Below are 18,439 nucleotides of genomic sequence, written 5' to 3'. Positions count from 1 at the left end.
CGATATAACAAACTGGATGACTAGTAATTTCCTATTACTTAACTCTGAAAAAACAGAGATTCTAATTATTGGACAAAAAACTTCCACACGTAATAACCTAGAATACTGTCTAACACTTGATGGCTGCTCTGTTAAGTCTTCGTCTTCGGTTAGGAACCTGTGTGTGTGTGTGTGTGTGTGTGTGTGTGTGTGTGTGTGTGTGTGTGCTCTTTGATACCAATTTTTCATTTGAAAGCCACGTGTCTAGTATCTGTAAAACCGCATTTTTCCATCTTAAAAATATATCTAAATTACGTCATATGCTCTCATTGACAAATGCAGAACAATTAGTCCATGCGTTCATGACCTCAAGGCTAGATTATTGTAATGCTCTACTGGGTGGTTGCCCTGCACGCTTAATAAACAAACTACAGCTGGTCCAAAACGCAGCAGCTCGAGTTCTTTCCAGAACCAGGAAGTATGACCATATTAGCCCGGTTCTGTCAACACTGCACTAGCTCCCTATTAAACATTGTATACATTTTAAAATACTGCTGATTACTTACAAAGCACTAAATGGTTTAGCTCCGCAGTGCTTGAGCGAGCTCTTAACGCATTATAGTCCTTCACGTCTATTGCGATCTCAAAATTCCGGCCAGTTGATAATACCTAGAATATCAAAATCGACTGCTGGCGGTAGATCCTTCTCCTATTTAGCACCAAAACTCTGGAACAGTCTTCCTACCATTATCCGGGAAGCAGACACACTCTGTCAGTTCAAAGCTAGACTAAAAAACATCTCTTTGACCTAGCATACACATAACACATTAATAGACTTCTATAATTCCATATTAGGCTGCATAGATTAGGTCAGCCGGAACCGGGAACACTTCCCATAAATCCTGATGTACTTGTTACATCATAAGAAGAATGGCGTCTACGCTAATATTAGTCTGTGTTTATCCCGAGGTTTACCGCAGTCCGCCAGATCCAGATCTGATGAAGGACCTGCGCCTGGACACGACGACAACACGCTGAAGTGTCAACTAGTTTCTCTCCTGTGAAGGCCTCCTTCCCTTACCTTTACCTCAGTACAGATAAAACGTTGTTGGGATAATTCCGGTTCAAGGCTTGTATCTTGGATCCTATTTCATGGTTTGCGTTCTCGAGCCATCAGGCACTGTTCTGTGCAAATGAGCAGCCGAATCACATTAAGGGTTTTCTGTTAGAACGGTGTCGTGTTAGCGGCCCCCAAGTTAATAACTAATGATCGTTGCAACGGAAGTGAATCAGTCAAAACTAACTTTATCTGGACAATAACTTTATTCTAGAGCTGCTGTAAAGCCTAAACAATCACGGTTACTGTAATTTCCTATTAGCACTGTAAAACTGCTTTGAAACAGTCTATATTGTTAAAAGCGTTATATAAATGAAGGTGACTTGACTTGACTTTTTCTTTAGTATTTTGCCAGTCAGCTCCCAACGCAATGTAAGTGTCGTAATAAATAATAAACCAGCAAATGATCTATCCTGAAAAGATGCTGATTGACAGAGCAAGTTTATTTTTAGAATACATTTAACACTCAGCACATAGAATACAATCACTCCAAAAGAGAAGATGATGACTCATAAACACACACACACGCACACACACACTACAAGGTGCACTGTTTAGCCTTTGGCTTCGCAGCCCCTGAAGGATGTGTTTGTTTCAGCGCCATCAAAACTCAATGACTTAATCAAACATCAGTCATCTGCTGAAAAGTTGCATTTTTATACCCGATCATACATTGAGAGGGTTGGATCCATTTTGAAACGGTGACATGAATTGGTTTCAATACAGGTAAGTGTCCATTCATCCAATGGACAAACAGCCTAGTATTTACTTTGATGCCCGTCTTGATAAGTGGCCTGGCGTATAAGGTTTACAGACCCTTTAACATCTGTTGGAAAGATTCATCGGATTCAAACAGTGAAAGAGTGATTCAGAGAGCATGAGGAATTATTTTCACCACAGAGTCGTGACCTTTAACCCCATTGAAAGTCTTTGGAATGTGCTGGAGACTTTACAGAACAGTTGTCAATGCAAGATCTCAGCCAAACATTTACGCAACTGTTGATAAATGTTGTGATGTTGCATAATGTTGTTGAAACATTGCCATGATATCGGGGCTAAATCACAAGGTTAACAGAACGCCAAGTTGGCCTAAAGGCGAGTCTGGTCGAGCAGGAAGGCCGAGCGCGCAGGGACAATCTTCGTATATACGGAATAGTGGAAGATAAAGAGGGAACTGATATGGTGAAATTTCTGGACAACATGTTGAAAATCGCGCTGGGCTTTTCCAACGACTTGTCACTTGGGATTGAAAGAGCACATCGTGCTCTGACTGCAAAACCAGATGCCCAGGCTAAGCCCAGATCCATCGTGGTGAAGTTTGGGAGTTATCGTATGAAAGAGGAGGTTCTTCGAAGAGCGTGGCAAAAGAAAGAGTTTTTTTTTGAAGGTGTGCGCTTCTTCGTGGATCACGACTACCCTATTGAAGTGCTCAAAAAACGCAATGAATATAGAGAGGCCAAGAAGATACTTCGAGAGAAACGCATCAAGTTTCAAACCCCGTACCCGTATAAAATGCATGTCTTTTACGACAATGGCACTCATCTATACAAGGATGCCGCCGATGCAACAAGAGATATGGCAGCGCGAGGGCTACCCGTCACCGTGGTGAAACCTGCAGCCGACCCGGATCAAGAGGAACTACAGTTGTTGTCTTCTTGGCGTACGGCTCGCAGACATCACTCCGAGAGAGGAGTCGATCACTCCGAGAGAGGAGTCCATCACTCCGAGAGAGCAGTCCATCACTCCGGTATGATGAGTGATTCCATGCAAGATAGCCACTGCTCTCGCTTCAGGGAGAAGCTTCAGGTATTTAGGAGAGACATCGATGTCTGAGGATCTCTTTTTGCTTTATTTATTGGATACTTGGGGTTAGTCTGACTCTATTTTTCTTGGTTATGGAGACACTGTTTGTGTTTTGTAAAATATTTTTATTTTTCTTTAATAATAAGTTTTCATTTAAGAAGTCGGGACTGGGTTGTGATCTCATTCAGACTGAATTTTGCTAGTGTGTGGACATTTATTAGGGCCCTCCCTCAGCAAAGACGTGAGACGTCTCCCTATTGGGGCCTAACCAACATAAGGCCATGCAGGGCTCTTTGGTTACGAGCCTCTACCTTTGAAGGACCTTTTTTTGTTTCACTTTTTATTTTTGGTTTTTGTTCACTGTTCGAGTTCTTTATTTGTTCTTTGGGAGAGAATCTAATTGTGCACAAGTCAGAAGGGGGGAAAACGTGTGTTTTTATTTTATTTTGGTTCTATTCTTACATTACATTATCTAGGATATTATGATCATGCAGGACATTAAGATAGTTTCATTTAATGTGAAGGGGATTTCAAACCCAGTAAAAAGAAGTAAAATACTATCAAAAGTAAAACGGGCAGGACCACAAATTGTATTATTACAGGAGACTCATCTCTCAGTAACAGAACATGAAAAGCTGAGAAGAATGGGTTATACAAGGGCATATTTTTCATCTTATAAAAATGGACGAAGGAGAGGAGTTACAACATTAATATCACAAAAAGTACCATTTGAGTATATTTCAGAGGAGTCTGATAAAGAAGGGAGGTATATAGTAGTTTCAGGGAAGATCAACAATGTAATAATAACCATTTGTAATGTGTACGTTCCACCTGGAAGTAATTTTGTCTTCTATAGAAAGGTCTTTGACTTAATGATTGGCGCAATAGGAATTGTAATTTGGGGAGGTGACTTAAACCTTCGTCTTAACCCTAACCTTGACGCATCGAAAAATGTACCTATGACTGCAATACATAAAAAAAGTGAATAGCCTGATGATCGAACTGGGGATATTGGATTTGTGGAGAGATTTTTACCCTTCAGGTCGCGACTATACGTTTTATTTTCACTCACATAATACATACTCTCGAATAGATTATTTTTTCTATTATGTGTTTTCGAGAGACCGCTACAGATTTACCAGTTGTGATATTGGTTCTATTGATTTATCTGACCATGCCCCTATCTATTGTACAATACAAATAGAGGGTTTTCCACGAAACACACTTTGGAGACTTAACACAAGTGCTCTAAACAACCCCCAGTTTGTGGCTTTGATGAGAAAGGAGATCAAACAATTTCTGGATATTAATGATACTGGTGAGGTCGATTCATCAATTATATGGGACACTCTAAAAGCTGTAATTCGGGGAAAAATTATATCATGGTGTGCATATAATAAGAAAGAAAAACAATTAAGATGGTTAGACCTTAATAAAAAATTACAGAATTTAGAAATGCAACATAAGAAGAAGCAATGCCCTAATTTACTCAATGAGATTTAGAAAACACGAAATTGAAAAGAAATTTTGTCTTTGTAAAACAAAAATATTATGAAGCCGGCCCTAAAGCTTTAAAAATTCTCGCTAGAAGACTACAAAAAGAAAGAGTAGATAGCACAATTTACAAAATTAAACATCCTGATTCTGGAATTATACTGTATAAACAAGAAGAATTACAAGAAGCATTTGAGAAGTATTATAAAAGTCTATATACTCAACCATCTTTAGAGAGTGAATCCCAAATGGAGGATTTTCTCAACTCACTTAACTTACCTACTCTATCAGAAGAACACAATAACATATTGACAGCTGAAATATACGAGAAGGAAATAAATGCCGCCATCTCTAGACTGAAAGCTAATAAGACACCAGGCCCAGACGGCTTTCCCTCAGATTGGTACAGAACATTTTGTAATGAGTTATTGCCAAGCATCCTAAGGGCTTCTAATACAGTTATAAAAAAAATCAAAAATGCCACCTTCATGGAGTGAAGCAGTTATCTCAGTTATCCCTAAGGAGGGAAAAGATAAAACAGAATGTGGTTCTTACAGGCCAATTTCAGTGTTGATTATAAACTGTTCACAGCTATACTTGCTAAAAGATTAGAAAAGATACTTCCGCATATTGTACACACAGATCAAACTGGTTTCGTTCTGCAGAGACAAACTCATGATAACATTAGATGCTCTTTACATATCCTACATCATATTCAACAAAACAAACTGGAGGCTCTCTTGGTGAGCCTTGACGCTGAAAAGGCCTTTGACTCAGTCAGCTGGGCTTTTCTTTACAAAGTACTGGGAAGACTAGGGGTACATACCAATTTTGTTCAGGTTATTCGTACACTATATAGTAAGCCATCTGCAAGAAAAAAATTTATGGACACTTGTCAGAATCTATTATACTACAGCGTGGTTCTAGGCAGGGCTGTCCTATTTCACCGCTCCTTTTCGCTTTATATATTGAACCACTTGCACAATGGTGACAAACTTCAAGTATTAAAGGCATTTCTATAAATGGGGAAGTCCATAAAGTTGCTTTGTACGCAGACGATGTCTTGGTATATATTTCGGAGCCTACTGTCACGTTTCCTGAGTTGATGAACATTGCAGAAATTTGGTCGATACCCAGGCTATAAATTAAACATACAAAAGATCCAACTCTTAACATTTAATTACTCCCCTCCTACACAGCTTTGTGAAACTTTTCCTCTTAAATGGGACCAACAATCACTGAAGTATTTGGGTATTTCTTTACCAAAGGACATTTCTTTATTGGGAGAAATTAATTATGGCCCCTTATTAACTAAAATTAAGGCGGATATTACAAGATGGAACATAATCTCATTTCTTACTTTGTGCCAAAGAATCGATAGTGTCAAAATGAATGTGCTTCCACGGTATCTGTTTTTGTTTCAGGCTCTTCCAGTGGAAATTTCCCAGAAAGAATTCTCAGAAATTGATAAAATAATTTCTAGATTTATTTGGCAGGGTAAGAGACCCAGGATCAAATATAAAACATTACAGCTTTCAAAAGAATCGCCTTACTGTATTTCAATGGATATTTTTATGCAGCTCAGATAAACCCACTCATTTATATGTGCTCATCAAAATTCCATCCTAGATGGAAAGACATTGAACTCTCAATAATGAAGGATCCGCCAATCTATGCTGTTCTAGCTTATAAAAATTTGGATAAACATATCAAAATGATTCAAAACCCTTGGATTAATACACAATTGAAAATATGGCGTTAAGTCAAGGGAGAATATAATTTGGATGACAAAATACAGATATTGCAGTGGTGTGCATTTAACCCTGGGTTCAGCCCCAACCAGATAGACAGCACATTCAAATACTGGATTTCAAAGGGTGTGACGACTTTTTATTCACTCACTCATAATGGGAATATAAAAGATTTTGACAGTCTTAAGAGTGATTTTAAGCTCAACAATTTAGATTTTTTTAGATATCTCCAATTGCGGAACTATTTCCAGCAGAATATTATCTCCAAAACTGAGATAGATGACCCAATTTTGACAATTTTTCTGAAGGCTTTTAAAAACAATATAGTTAAAGGTGCTATTGGCAAGTTTTATAAAGGGTTTCTGACAAAGAGGTCTCACTCTACGGACTACAGCAAAGAAAAATGGGAAAATGAAGGACATTTTTCAATAACTAATGAAGAATGGTATGAAGTATGTGAATCCTCTTGGAAATGTACGAATTCCCATAAATGGCGAGAGTTTAGCTGGAAATGTTTAGTGTGCTTTTTCCTAACACCAAGGCAAAAGGTACACTTTGGCACAGGCACAGCCTGCTGTTGGAGGTTGTGTGGGGCTCGGGATGCAGGACATTGGCATATATTTTGGGAATGTCCAAAGATTAAACTCTTTTGGCTTGAATTTCAAAAAGCTTTAATTAGTATATTTAAGGTTAACAAATACCTGTATACTATTTTGACAGTAGCAGCCAAAAAGGCAATTACAAGATGCTAGCTCCTTCCCGATCCCCCCGCGATGTCTGAGTGGATAAACATAGTGAATGAGATTTATGTAATGGAATCTATAACATTTTCAATTCGCCTTAAAAGGAGCACTTTTGTTAAATTATGGGGCAAATGGGTTAGATACATTCAACCCTTACGACTAGATTTTGTAGAGGTTAGAACATAGAAAATAACCTGCGACATGTTTTTTTTGGCCAGCTTAGAATGAAGTTGCTCTAAACCGGTCTAACTTTATCTAGTTGAAAAACACAGAACACAGAACATGCCACAGAATAGCAACTCATACGTCGATTCTCACCTGAGGACCATGTGTAGTGAAGTCAGGGTTAGTGAAGTCAGGGTTAGTGAAGTTCTTTCCCTGCAGCTCACCCAGTTTTAATGCATGTTTCTTGCAGCTGAAGTTTCCCAGCTCCAGGTTCATGAGGCATTTGTTGAGCTGAGATAATCTCTCAGCGCTGATCCTGAGGAGACACAGAAGAGCAGAATACAGGAGTGTGTCCTGAGCATTAGACGGATCTGGCCCTCATCTGTAGGAGAACGTGACCCTGAACTCTGTGTATGACGCCAGCGCTGTGTGTGATCCGCGTTCACCAGCTGCAGACTCGTCTCTCTCACACACACACACACACACACACACACACACACACACACACACACAAACCCAAACACAAACACAAACACACACACACTTGAAGAACTTGGACCGGAGGTTGATGGCCTCCATGGTGTCCTTGTTCTCCTTATAGAACACGAATGTTTTCCAGGGGTTCAGTGGGAGACAGAAAAGAAGAGATGAAAGACACTAAATGAAAAAGGACAAAATAATTAAGCACAGACTGAAACATATAACTGAGTTTAATTGCTTTATTTTTATTCTCATAAAGAAAACATACATGGTCAATACCAGCAAAGCAACAGCTATGCAAGGTTAGAGTATTGATGAAAACTATCTATGAAGCTTCACACTGTACGAGCTTCGACACTTACGCCATATTATAATTAGAACACAATAACTATAGAAAGTAAATCTCTGTTGAGTCATTAGTATAATTCAATATAATCAATATTTTTTTTTTTTATATATAATTCTGCCCAATTCAATATAAATCAACCACATTTCCTGATGTGGACTTTAACATCTTTATAACACACAGTGTTCGGGACCATCACTGTCGTCACCTGGGAAAAGAAAAGAAGCAGATGGCAGAAAACAAACAAAAACAAAAGCCCACATTTCAAAAATAACAAAAACATAAACCACAGGGAGTCATATTTAATGAAAACTACACCTCAACATCTATCTAAGCACCAACATTAATTTCTGTATCACAGAATACAGTATCAAATGTTACAAACTCGTACAAAGAAAATCTGAAGATCGTGTAAAATGTAATTATTATGAAAGGTAAGGAAAATACTTGTGAAAGAGTAAATTCTCTCCATCACCACTCCGCCTCTCCTACAGCCTTGGAGAACACATAGTCTTTCCCTCCGTAACACATCACACCATCTTTCAGGTAAAACTTCCAGCGGTTTTTACTACGGTGAATCTATAAAACAAACAAATAAACAAACAAGTAAACAATTTAAAACATTTAAAATATTATTTCTTTGAAAATGGTTTTGTATGGGAGATTTGTGCAAACTAAAATAACTAAAATACAAATGAATGTAGATTTAGTCCGTTTACATGAGCAGTTAAACTGAACTGCAAGATCTTCATCTGTCTGTCCAACACGAGTGTCATTCAATATTCTCTGCAAAACTCAAAAAATGCCATTATTCTGCACAGGTTTATCCATGTTCTCATTCAGAAAACAAAAAGACATAAATAACTACTGCTAACACAACCAACAGAGGTTCTCTACATACATCCACACTAAGTAGTCAAACTGATGAAGCACCAATCAGAATCTCAGGATGATCACAAAAAGTGACATGCCACAGAAGAGCTGGGACACACAGAACATCTGTTCCTTATGAAATGCGAGCAGCACTAGATGATGATTTATATTTATTGGATCATGAATGCAAACATCCGAAGCGTGTACCCCAAATACCGTATTCCGTTCCCTCAGTCTCGCTCCCTCAGTCTCGCTCCCTCAGTCTCGCCCCCTCAGTCTCGCCCCCTCAGTCTCGTTCCCTCAGTCTCGCCCCCACAGTGTCGCCCCCACAGTCTCGTTCTCTCAGTCTCGCCGCCACAGTCTCGCCGCCACAGTCTCGCCCCCTCAGCTCCCTCAGTCTCGACCCCTCAGACTCACCCCTCAGTCTCGCACCCTCAGTCTTGTTCCCTCAGTCTCGCCCCCACAGTCTCGCCCACTCAGCTCCCTCAGTCTCGACCCCTCAGTCTCGCTCCCTCAGTCTCGCCCCCACAGTCTCGCCCCCACAGTCTCGCCCCCTCAACTCCCTCAGTCTCGAACCCTCAGACTCGCCCCCTCAACTCCCTCAGTCTCGAACCCTCAGTCTCGCCCCCTCAACTCCCTCAGTCTCGAACCCTCAGACTCGCCCCCTCAGTCTCGCTCCCTCAGTCTCGCTCCCTCAGTCTCGCCCCCTCAGTCTCGCCCCCTCAGTCTCGCTCCCTCAGTCTCGCCCCCACAGTCTCGTTCCCTCAGTCTCGTTCTCTCAGGCTGCGTTCCAGTCCACTTTTAGACACGCACTTGCGAACTTCCCTAAGCACTCACCCTTGGGGGAATCTCTGCCGCCATTTTGAAGTGCGTTCCACTTCGTGAAGTGGATGAGGGAAGTTTATATGGACAGACCCTCGCTCCCTCGATACCGAGGGAGCGAGTCTACTTCATATGTACACTTCAGGCACCTACATGTCCCACAATGCAGTACGATTGTGATGTCACGACAGATCTCGTCTAATCACCACCACAACGAACAACTATAATATATTAATTATATTTTTTTTTATTTAAAACAACCCTAACACGCCTTTATACATTTGGATGCTGCATTACATTTTTAAAGGGAATTTTAAAATAAATAAATAAATAAATAAATCAACTCCATAGCCTTTATTGTCACTTAGTCACAAGTACCAGAGAAATTAGCCATCAACCTGCCCATACAAACATACATACAATATAACAAGGGGGTAGACAGGACAGGAAGACGGGATTGAGGAAAAAAAATAATACAGCATGACATGAGGAGAGGTGAGGAGAAAAAGGCAACCCCCAGACTATGCTCCTGTGAGGAGTACAGTGTGGGAACAGGAAAAAAACACCTCAGCAACATTAGCACATAATAAGTACACTCTACAACATGAAAACACAAGACTTGCAACAGGGGAGGGGAGTGGGGGATGGAGTTAACCCAGCACAGGCAAGCAGCCATCCGGTGTCAATTGCATTGAGAGACCAGTTGATCAAATCCATAATTTCTTAGTTTGGAGAGCAGTGTGGAGAGAGTCTCTCAAAGTACAAGACAGTAGACTAGACAAGACGAGAGGAGCAAAAGCAGGGAAGGTAAGGGGAAGGAGGGGGAAAGAAAATGTGACCGCCTTCGTTGAGAGCCAAAGAGAAATGAAGGAATGAAGCCCTTGTCTCGTTCCCCAAGTCTTGTTCCCTGAATATCACTCCCTCAGTCTCGGTCACTCGTATGAACGTCATTGCTTACGTTGCACGAGTGTCCACTACTGGCTGAACTGGAACGTCTGAAGCCCTTGATCACTTCTATGGAGTTAATATATATTTTACTTTTTTTCCCTGCAGCATTCTATATATAGGTGTGTTTGGGTTGTTTTTAATGTAAAAAAATAATAATTCATATCATAAGAGTTGTTTGTGGTGGTAGTCAATTAAACAGTGATGCCACAACCGCGTTGCATTGTGGTATATGGAGCTGCCTGAAGTGTACATATGAAGCAGACTCGCTCCGGGTCGAGGGTCTGTCCATATAAACTTTACTTGTCCACTTCACAAAGGGGAAGTGCTTAGGGAAGATCGTGAGTGTCTGAAAGTGGAGTGGAACACTCAGTGTTTGGCGTCTCAGAGAATTCACTTCAGTATTTGTGCGCTGTCTTTCACGTCTTGAGCTTGTACAGAAGAATTCACACAAAATTACGAAAAAACACCTTTCTTCGCAAATATCTATTAAACACGGTCTACGATACTTGAGATATAACTGACTATATTTATATTGGACCTGTACATTCAGTCTTAAAGTGACGGCAGACTAATAAACCTGCTGTTCTGTTTTAATGCTAATCAAACAAAGGAAAAAGAAATCTCTCACAGCTCTTGACTTGTAACTTTATAATAATTTGTTAAATGTATATAACGCTTTTTCTGGTTACTCAAGCGCTTTACGTGAAAGGGGGAATCTCCTCAACCACCACCAATGTGCAGCACCACCTGGATGATGCGACGGCAGCCATACTGCACCAGAACGCCCACCACACACACACACACACACACACACACACACACACACACACACACACACAGCTTACTGGTGGAGAGGAGATGAAGCCAATCAGTATATGGGGATGATTAGGAGGCCATGATGGACAGAGGCCAAGGGGCAAATTTGTCCAGGATGCCGGGGTTACACCCCTACTCTTTTTCGAAGGACATCCTGGGATTTCATGACCACAGAGAGTCAGGACCTCGGTTTAACGTCTCATCTGAAGGACGGTGCTTGTTACAGTATAGTGTCCCCGTCGCTATACTGGGGCGTTAGGACCCACACAGACCACAGGGTGAGCACCCCCTGCTGGCCTCACTAACACCTCTTCCAGAAGCAACCTAGTTTCCCAGAAGTCTCCCATCCAGGAACTGACCAGACTCAACCCTGCTGATCTTCAGTGGGAGACCAGTCTTGGGCTACAGGGTGATATGGCTGCTGGATCTTTATGGATCTTTATCTTACTACTGTTAGTTTTTAGTATCATCTTCTCTGATTTTCCAACCTATTAATTTTGAGTGCTTTGCTGTCTTAAATCAGTTCGAGCCGGTGTCCCTTGTCTCATTGAGGGAGACTTTTGTCAAAATGAAATTATCTACATGTCACACTGACATTGTTCCTCCACGACTCTTAAATGATGCATTTGATGCCATTAGCTCTTCGGTTCTTGCTATTATTAACAGTAGCCTGGCTACGGGAGTTGTACCCAAATCTTTTAAACATGCAGTGGTGGAACCGGTTATTAAGAAAATTAATCTGGATCCATCAGTCTTTGCTAATTTTAGACCCATCTCTAGACTTTCGTTCTTGTCTAAATTACTCGAAAAGGTTGTATTTGAACAGTTGAATGTAATTTTATGTTTAAATGGTATCCACAAAGTGTTTCAGTCTGGTTTTAAGTCTTTGCATAGTACAGAAACTGCATTGTTGAGGGTTTCAAATGATTTGTTACTTACCACTGACTCAGGGAATTGTGCGATTTTATTATTATTGGACCTTTCAGCTGCATTTGATACCTTAGACCATAGGACTTTAATTTCACGTTTAGAAGAATGTGTTGGTGTTGAGGGTATTGCGTTGGCATGGTTTAAGTCGTATTTGTCCGAAATAACTTTTGCAGTTCGCCTTGGAGAATTTGTCTCCTCTACGGCTTCTCTCACGTCTGGGGTCCCCCAGGGCTCCATTTTGGGGCCTATGTTGTTCGCCTTGTATTTACTGCCCCTGGGTCATATCTTTAGAAAATTTGGAATTTCGTTTCATGTCTATGCAGATGATACCGAAATTTATCTGCCTTTGAAAAGAAAAGACACTTGCACCTTAGCGCCTTTACTCCAGTGTCTTGAGGAAATTAAAGCTTGGATGGCACAGAACTTTTTATGTTTTAATGAAAACAAAACAGAGGTTATGCTTTTTACTCCCGGTGGTACTTATGAATCACTAAATTTTGATCTTGGTGAGTTGAATCCACTAGTGAAACCTTATGTCAAAAATCTAGGTTTCACTATGGATTGTGATTTTAAATTGGATAAACAGATTAACTTGGTAGTTAAATCGAGCTTTTTCCAATTGAGACAACTCACCAAGGTGAAATAATTTCTGTCTTCTAGAGAATTTGAAAGACTTCTCCACATTTTTATTTCATCGCGTCTAGATTATTGTAATGGCCTCTATATAGGCATTAGTCAGGCCTCTCTCTCTAGACTGCAGAGGGTTCAGAATGCTGCAGCTCGCTTGTTGACAGGGACACGAAAGCGTGAACATATTACACCTGTTCTTTCCTCTCTTCACTGGTTGCCAATCTATTTTAGAATTAACTTCTAAATTTTTATGTTTGTTTTTAAATCGCTTCATGGCCTTGCTCCTAAGTATATGTCAGAACTGATTAGGCAATACGCTCCGTCAAGAGCGCTTAGGTCTGCTGACCATTTGCTGTTGGTTGTCCCTCGGGTGAAATTAAAAAGCAGAGGTGAAAGAGTATTTGCAGTAGCAGGACCGAAGCTCTGGAATAGTTTGCCCCGGCACATCAGACAGGCTCAAACCCTTGCTATTTTTAAATCGAATCTCAAAACTCACTACTACAGTTTGGCATTTGATGCTATGTGAGAGTATTGTTTTATTGTTTTTGTTTTTTATTCCTTTTATTTTAAGTCATGTTGGTTGTTTGCATTATTGATAAAGGATATGTGTGTACAGCACTTTGTTAAACACCTGTTGTTTTTAAAACGTGCTATATAAATAAACTTTGACTTGATTTTGACTTGTTAGACCTGAAAAACTCTAGAAACAGTTTATTTCATTTGTAGCCTTTTTTGTTATATTTTATTTATTTGTGCTATTTGTAATTTGATTATTAGGTCTTATTTTATTACTGACTGTTTACTTACTGTTTACTGTCTTTATTAATGTTTTAAATTTACATTTAATAGTAGTTTTGCTGTAGTATCAAAATTGTAATAGAGAATTGTGATATTTCACTGGTGTTTAAACATTTAAACCACTGACCCAATCCTCAGCACTGAGCTCTGCTGAATTAGCTCTAAATATGTGCTGTGATATTACATGAAAGATAAAATATGATAGAGCATAGATTGAACAGTGAAAGTAACAGAAGCACATACAAATTTCAAAATGCACCTGCAGACTATTTTTCCAGTCATGAATTTTGTCATTGAGGATTTCTTAAAATTACTGTGCAAAAATCTCATCGTCTCGTTCTTGTGAACCCAATCTCATGTCACACCTGTAGTGTGTATATATATTCTAATTACATTAATTAACAATAGTCAAGTTCCTTTATATAGCGCTTTTAACAATATAGATGTTTCACAGCAGCTTTACAGTGATAATAGATTACAGTAACAGATATTGTTTGGCTTTACAGCAGCTCTAGAATAAAGTTATTGTCCAGCTAAAGTTAGTTTTGATTTCAATATCCACTATAGGGCTGTTACCAATCCAATGAAATCAGAATCAACAAAATCGATCTTACTAATTAACAAAATACATTTACACTGGAATTATTTAATAAATACATTTTATGAGATAATTTTTTATACAGACATTTTGGAAAAATTAAGCAATATAATTAGGCTATATGAAACTAAAACTGACAGTGGGTGGCGGAAAAAACTTAAGTGAACCACAGAATCATCCATTAAACCGATTCGTTCAAACCGGATGATTCGATCATGAATAAAGCAAATGACCACTTTATGAACAGGTCATTGAATCATTTCGAGTCTCCCGGTTTGTTAAAAAATGCTGAATCATTTAATAACGACACATGAAACTCTGTACATGTCGTTCAACTGTTCTGCTCATTTTGGAACTATTTCCATTAGCAAAACAATCAAAACTGACAACGCAGTGTCTAGAAATGACATAATAACATAACATAACATATATAACATAATTAACTTGCAGTTTAACTTTTAATCACATCACATAAACTCACATGAGCCCGCTTTGGTTTTGCAGAAATAGAACTTAAATGTAGTTAAATAAAAACTAATATATTTTAGGGGTGTCAAAATTGATCGTTTCTACGATGCATCGCGATGCAGACGAGGACGATTCGGTATCGGTTCAGTAATAGACCATAACCGATTATAATGTACTGACGCTTTTCTGACGTCATTTGTCGCGTACGTGCTTTGTCGTGGTAGTACACAATGGCAGAGGGAGGCGAGACGCGAGTGCGAGTGATTAAAGATGCTCCAACTACTTTTAAAGCCTACATCTGGACACATTTCAGCTTTTATGAACAACCTGGTAATCATGACCAGCAGAAGACACGCGCTGTGTGCGCTCATGCAGGGACGGACTGACAATCTGTGCGTTCTGGAAAAGTCCAGAACGGCCGTCCAACCGAGGGCCGTCGGCAAAAAAAAAAGAAAAAAGTCTATAGCCTAAAGCAATATGAACAGCCAACAGCAGGGGCACTAATACGATCACTTACATGCTACGTGTAAAAAAAAAAAAAAAAAAACTGAGGAAGAAGAGTCGGCCTACTAGCCACTGACAGAATTAGTTTTATAAGACTTACCACTTACCAGACTTACTATTGCACTTTTTACCCAACTTGCCACTGAATTACCCAACTTTCTTTGATTAAACGCTGTCGTTTGCGTTGCGTTTGATAAACATCAAATGGGAAACGCTCAAAAAGCGGAACGGAACTTGTTTGATCTGTGCGCGGCCAAAGCAAGCAGTGCTGATATCGATAACGCGAACATTATTACACAGAGCTGCGCGATCCACTGAGAAGCATTTCCACCAGCGCAGAATTCTCTATCTCTATTATAAACCCACAGATGACTATGTGATTTAAGTTAGTTAAAAGACAGATGAAACAGCGCAAAAAACAGGCGAAACATTGTTCCAAGAACAAACCAGTTAGAAAACATTTCACTCCACAACTTTACTATAGTAAAACTGTAGTAATTTTTTTTTTAATTAAATGTAATGCAGTAATGTTTTTGTTTAGAAGTTATGGCAGTTTATTTATTTTGCATTTATATTAATACTAAATATTTGTGCTACTGATAACACATACAATAGGTTTATAGAGAATAAAAAAAAAAATCAATATACATTTTCATAATTTTTCAGGAATTGTTGATTTTTTTAAAACGCTTGTTGAACCAGAATATCAAGATATTTTATTATTTCGCATATGATGGTGAAAAGTAAAAAAAAGTTGAAGGTAAAGTTAAAAAGCACCATGTTATATGTATAATAAATATTTGAGTAGGCCTATAACAAACAAGTAGCCCTTCTAGATTATTTTATCCCTTGAGGTAGCCCTAGCACACAAAAAGGTTGGAGACCCCTGGTATATAGCAGTCCCTCCAGGATTTCACGATTTTTTTGTGTGATTTTTGCGATCAAAATGACTGATTTTGTGGTGGTAATTTCCAGAAATTTGTGAAAAAATTTGCGATTTTTATATTTTATAATTAGGACATCACATTTACCATAATAGTATTATGTCAAATGCACAATAGTCATACATGACACAAATCACAAACAATGCATAAAGCTTGTTTATTTTGGTCTCATCAAATTAACTTTTAAAACAACCTATGGGTAATTTTTCTACCTGACCTATATGTAAATAGGCTATTAACAGCAGGTGTAGTCATTTATACTGTAGAGCTGTGTGTAAATCCTGAGTTAAGGGGTCCTGAGCTGCAGTAGGCAACCAGTTACTTACAGTGCGGCGTTTTGCATGGCGTCCCCACTGCGTATAGCTACGCAATACGAAGTGACCGTTCGAAAGGGAACTACTCGGTTACTATCGTAACCTCAGTTCCCTGAGAGTAGGGAACGAGTATTGCGTAGCCGGCCGCACTATAGTAACCTGGCAAGTTGGATGTGCAGTTGCTGCAGCACAGCCAATGAGTGAGCCAGACACTCACTGAGCTCATGCTCACCAAAGCTGAATTTGTTTGATCAAAAATACAGTAAACTTGTAATATTGTGAAATAGTATTACAATTTAAAATCTTATTTGAATATATTTCAAAATCATTGCTTCAGTGTCACATGATCCTTCAGAAATATGAAAACAGTTTGCTGCTTTAACATTTTGGATTTTTTTTTCATGATTCTTTGATGTATAACATATTCAAAAGAACAGCATTTATTTAAAAACGAAATATTTTGTAACATTACACGTGACATGTTTTAAGGTCACTTTTGATCACTTTAAACTTTAAAGCATCCTTACTGAAAACAAATTCTGATTAACCAACAGATTTTTGAACGGCAGTGTACATTCAGTAGGTCATTATTGCAATATAAACACTGTCAGAGGGATCAACAAGGTATATCTTCATTTACCATTCGAAGACGGAGCAACTTTCTGCTATGTTTACTCCGTGCACTGTCAAGGGCTTCATCATATTTGTCGCGTTACCGGTCTTTGCAGCATTTATTTTACCGCATATACTGCATGTAAAGTGTATATATAGCATATACTGCATTTCTCAAGTGACCCTGGCCTTCTAACCAGATACACAGAGGAGGTGAGGAGACGATTCCAGCAGCTGGACAGGGGAGCGGAGGCAAGCGGCGAATACAGGAGATTCGTCACTGTGAACATGGAGGCGACCAGACTGTGCGTGCCTAAGATGGAGAAAGTCAGAACCTCCCTGCGATCAAAACACCCAGAGGTCATAGCAGCACGTGGGATGGTGGAGGAAGCCCGCCTCAACTTTGAGCGGGAACCAACTGAGGAGAGGCGCAGCCAGCTGAACGAAGCCAAACAGTTTCTTTTCAGAACCTATGATACCATCAAAGGGGAAGAACTGATGGAAAGAGTGCGGAGGGTGCAGGCGGCGCAAGGGGAACAGCAGTATGGGGAGGCCTGGAGGGTCATAAATGAAATGACGGGGCGGAAGAGGACCAAGGAGGACCACACAGCCCGGAGGAGAGGGTGGCGACCTGGTCAAGCCATTTCAAAAGGCTGCTGGGAGAAACAGCAGTCGCAGCTGAGGAAGAGGAAATACCATCATACCTCCCAAACCTGAACGTCATCGATGGTCCCTTCACACTCGGTGAGCTCGTCAGGGCAAAAGCCACAGTAAGAGTGGGAAAAAGCGCTGGTCCGGATGGCATACCTCCAGAGGTGCTGAAGAACTGTGATCTTGATGACATCATTCTAGAGTTCTGCAACCTTGCTCTGCTGCACAATCGGCTGCCTGATATGTGGTCTCTAACAAACATCGTGCCAGTGCCCAAATCCGGAGACCTCTCGAAGCCGGACAACTACCGAGGCATCAGCCTGACCTGTATCACTGCGAAAATCTACAACCGCATGATTCTTAACAGGGTCCGGCAAGCAATCGACCCCCACTTGAGAGTAAATCAGAACGGCTTTCGAGAAGGGCGAACTGCTACAACCCAGATCTTGGCACTCAGGAGACTGATAGAGGAGGTGAGGAAGGACAACCTGACTGCAGTCTTATGTTTCATAGACTTCAAAAAGGCATTTGACTCGATTCACCGAGGCACGATGGTGAAGATCCTGAAGGCATACAGAATTCCTCTGAACCTACTCCGGGCAATAGAGTCCATGTACTCAGGAACAAGGGCCAGGGTGGTGACCCCAGATGGC

This window comes from Abramis brama, assembly GCF_963993115.1.
Source record: "Abramis brama genome assembly, chromosome: 19".
Taxonomy (NCBI): Eukaryota; Metazoa; Chordata; class Actinopteri; order Cypriniformes; family Leuciscidae; genus Abramis; species Abramis brama.
Note: the sequence above shows the minus strand (reverse complement) of the source record.